This window comes from Penaeus monodon, chromosome 11, assembly GCF_015228065.2.
Source record: "Penaeus monodon isolate SGIC_2016 chromosome 11, NSTDA_Pmon_1, whole genome shotgun sequence".
NCBI classification, from domain to species: Eukaryota; Metazoa; Arthropoda; class Malacostraca; order Decapoda; family Penaeidae; genus Penaeus; species Penaeus monodon.
This window is the reverse complement of record NC_051396.1, coordinates 47,865,646-47,870,645: the sequence shown is the minus strand read 5'-3', so window position 1 is coordinate 47,870,645 and position 5,000 is coordinate 47,865,646.

Sequence of the window (5,000 nt, the reverse complement as noted above, 5' to 3'; positions counted from 1 at the left end):
TTATCCCTTTTTTTGCTGTTATTTCTAACGTTATTTTCAAGTTATCATAGACGCTACAAAAGCAATAAAAACAACAATAATAATAATGATAAATAATAATGGTGATAATAATGATTATATTATTTTTATACATGATTTTTTCCCTCTCTTTCGTCGTCTTCCTCTTCCTCCTCTTCCTCATATTTCCTCTCTTTCCCTCTCTTTCGTCTTCTTCCTCTTCCTCCTCCTCCACTTCCTCTCTCTCTTTCCCTCTCTTTCGTCTTCTTCCTCCTCCTCCTCTTCCTCATCTTCTCTCTCTTTCTGTACCTGATTTTTTCTCTCCTCTCTTTCGATTTCTTCCTCCTCCTCTTCACCATCATCTTCTTCTCCTCTCCCTCTTTCACTTCCTTCCTTGAGAGTTTCCAAGACAGAAGTTGCTCTTAAGAATCTTGAGAAATTACCTTCCTTTAAGCCGAGAGTTGTTGTCTATGAGATTAAATCTACAACTGATAGCAGAGACAGCTAACTGACTAATTATAATAATTATTATTGTAATTAATAGTTTATGGTACTTTATGCATGATGACCTAAGTTCAGTCGGATATCTTGATGACTTAAGATTAGGCGGAAATCTGGTGACCTAAGTTCAGTCAGAAATCTGATGACCTAAGTTCAAGCTGTATGTATTTTTAGGACTATTCTTGAACTCTCTTTGCTTAGTTTTCCTTGAAGTAAAGTTTATTTCTGTGTCAACACCAAACTGCTTCGCCGTTTGCAGTTGGTCTATTGACAATCATCAATGTCAACAGAGGAAGTGCAATAGACTGATGTCTTTTTGACTCTTTATTCGAAAATGTTATTTTCATTGTTATAAAATTAGAATTGTGGCGAAGTGAAAGTTCGTGTGAACTTAGAATGAGTGCAGAGGAGGGAAAATTATGGCTTAAGTATTATATATATATATATATATATATATATATATATATATATATATATATATATATATATATATATATATATATATATATATATTTATATATTTTTAGATCTTTTGTGCTGCTGTGCTTTTTTTAAAATCAATCTATCGACGTAAGATTTTTCGTAATTCAAGAGGAAGGGCCATGAAACGCTTCCTTTGATCATAGACTATCCAGACAGTGTTAGGACCTCCTTTTCTATATCATTTAGGATTCGATTCCTTAAGCTAACCCTGACTTTAGTACCCGATTACCCCAATCTCCTATACCCTCTTTTTACCCAAGCTCACTCCGGTTGTCTGTATTCTTTCCGTGGCTATAGATGGCAGCACTCTCTATAGCGACGATATCCTGCTATAAATTTAGTCTGAAGATTTCGAGTGTCTTGTGATTTGGAGAGAAGATACGTTAGTGTGGGATCTGTGTTTGAGTAAGTTGGTATAAACTTTGCCGAAGGTTTCAGAAGCCTCGTTGAGATTATTCAAGCATGATTTGCCGGTTTTTACTTTTCGATTTTCAGTTTCCACTATTTGCTCTTGCGGACAAGCTTCACGTTATTTTGTTATATCTCGAAGGTGTTTGTGTTATTCTTTGTGTTATTTTAGACATGTTATGTGTGTTCCTTATTACCAATCCCTTATTTGATCTAGAACATTTAAATCTCTTTAAATAAAGGGAATTTTCCTAAATGGATGATCCTCATGCAATATATATATATATATATATATATATATATATATATATATACATATATATATATATATATATATATATATATATATATATATACATATATATATATAAATATATATATATATATATATATATAAAATATATATATATATATATATATATATATAGTATATATATATTATATATATATATATATATATATATATATATATACACATACACACACACACACACACATGTGCATGTGTGTTTGTGTGTGTATAGAGAGAGAGATAGAGATAGATAGATAGATAGATAGCGAGAGAGAGAGGGGGGGAGAGAGTGCGAGAGAGAGAGAGAGTGGAGAGAGAGAGAGAGAGAGAGAGAGAGAGAGAGAGAGAGAGAGAGAGAGAGAGAGAGAGAGAGAGAGAGAGAGAGAGAGAGAGAGAGAGAGTTCGAACAAAAAACAAACCAACAAACGCATAAACCCACACATACACGCTGCATATTCCCTTCCAAGCATTATATATATATATATATATATATATATATATATATATATATATGTATATATATATATATATATATATATATATATATATATATATATATATATATATATATATCCATCCTCAAAAAAAAGGAAAAAAATCCTTATGAAGTCCGAGCCGAGGGTGTTGGGAAGAACAAATACAGTCAATTATATACCGCGAATCCTTACAAAAGAATTAATTGTCGAGTCATTATTCTCGACAGGAAGTGGGCGGAGACAGCTGGCCAGAATGACGTTGTGTTTTCCGTGTCGCCAGCGCGCTTTTCTCTCAAAGGCTGGGATGCAGCGACGCGACACAGAACCGCTGCTGCGACTCCTTCTGTAGTGTGCGTGGGGGTGGGTGTGTGGGGAGGATGGGGGATGGGGGTGTGTGGGGGGATGGGATCAGGGTGTGTGGGGGGGATGGGATGGGTGTGTGGAGGGATGGGGGGGTAGTGTGGGGGTGTGGGTGTGTGTGGGGGGTAGTGTGGGTGTGTGGGTGTGGTGGGATGGGTGAGGGTGTGTGTGTGTGTGGGGGAGATGGGATACGTGTGTGTGTGTGTGTGCATATTGCCATGCAATATTCATCAACTGCACGATCGTATGTGTGCAATTGGAACACTCGCATGGATATATGAATGAGTGAATCGATAGATAAATAAAGAGATTGTTATCCGTTACTATGCTGAATCATCTATCTATCAATGAATTAGAAATATAATGAAATAAAGATTTTTAAAAATCTATCTATTTATTAATTAGATATATATGAATATCTGTTTATATGTTGGTTCATCTATCTATGTATTTATCTATCAGACGTCGCGGGGTTAAATTTTTACCCATAATCACGTTCTCTTTTCCTTTTGTTTATAACCCTGTTGGCGCTTTATTTCTGATAGCGATTATTAAGTCCTTATTCACTTCTGGTGTTTCTCTATCTCGTAAGATTAATCCAGATTTAATGATTTATCTGACTGCAATAAGGAAATAATTCCTAGTCAGAATAAACTGTATTTTTCGTTACCCTGAATACTTCCGGTGTTTCTCTATGCCATAAACTTATTCCAAATTTATTTATTTATCTTTTCCTTCGTTTTCCTTAACACTTTCACGGTTATGTGTCTTTGTTGTTAATTCAATATCTTTTGTTTCTTTTGGCGTAGCCTAATAATCTTGACAGGTGGAAAATCTCTATACTTCCATTTTCCGAAATAAAATTTTACTTGTCTCTCGTGAAGAACATTTATTACATCTGTTTTATCACGTATAACATCAATTACCAAATTCTATATATTGTATATTTTGATTCAACATTAACATTAAAATATCACAATTACTATATAAACCCTCAACTTCTATTTTTAAATCATAATTTAGATTTCCAATTGTATCGTGTAAATATGCGAACAGAAGGATGTTGTAGTGAAAAATTTATTTAAAAAATCGTTTCAATGAATGTATCTTTTTCCTATCTGAATAGTTTAAACCAAACTGAATTATCCTTTGGAATGATTGTTTGGGAAATAATATCATCATTACAGTTATCTTTTTTAATCAACATTAACATTACATGATTTTTTTATACTGTATCTAGTGTGTGTGTGTGGGGGGGGGGTGCATGTGTGTGTGTGTGTGTGTGTGTGTGTGTGTGTGTGTGTGTGTGTGTGTGTGTTTAACGATGAAATCGATTTCCTTATCGGTAATTTTTTATGATTAATCCCGCCGAAATACGAGAGATATAACACTCAATTATATAAAAAATGTAGAATATGAAGTTTCTTGAGATAGATATTGTTAATTGTAAATTATATATTTTTCTTTCAAACAACATAATTTACTTTGTGGTCATTATACTTACGTATATAAACTCTCTTTTCCTCATGAGCAAATTAATCATTATCAAAATTATCAGGGAAATAGATTATTAATAACTGTCACATCTTTCATGATAACGACTATGCAGTTCCATTAGCGATAATATATATAAATTGCTTATTTTTCGCCATTAGCTTTTTAACAATTATCCCACTTGTTTTGATTACGGGCATTAAAACTTCTACTTATCCATCATCCATTTGATCATTCTCGTGTGAACTCCCAAACATCACTTTACATATACTTAATAAAATTGTTCTCAATCCTTTTACACAACACTTTTCATGCACTTAATCATGTTTATTTTCAGCAAACCTTTCACAAACATCTTGATTATTATGATTCTTTCTTTATTATTATTATTATTATTATTATTATATTCTTTTCACGAGTGTTTCATTACAAACATCTTTTTCATTAACATGTTATTTTCCCCCACGAGCCTTTGATCACAAACATCACTTTTAATAACCTGTTATTTTTTCTCCCACGAGCTTTTCACAAACATTCATTTAATTATCTTGTTAATTAATCAATTATTTATTTATTTGCAAGAGCCTTTCACAAACATTAATATCATTATTTTTCTTATTTATTTATTTATTTACTTATCTTCAAGAGCCTTTCACAAACGTCATTTTCATTCACCCGTTGCTTTTCCCACGAGCTTTTCACAAACATAATTTTCTCTCTCCTGTTCATTTTCGGCAAGACGACACACCTAAAGCAACATTCTTCCTTTTACCTGTTCGTGTGTGGCCTGCGGATATGACTGCATTCCCAACTATGCAAGGTGTTGTCACGGGGAAGCTGTCAGGGCTAATGCAATTGCACCAGCACGGATTCCTGAATCGTATACATGTTGACAAATGTGGAAAAAGAGTAAGAATGAGAATGAATATCTTCCCAATACAAGTATCTGGCCGTTTTCTCGATTACGTCTCCGTCAGAAATATATAGGT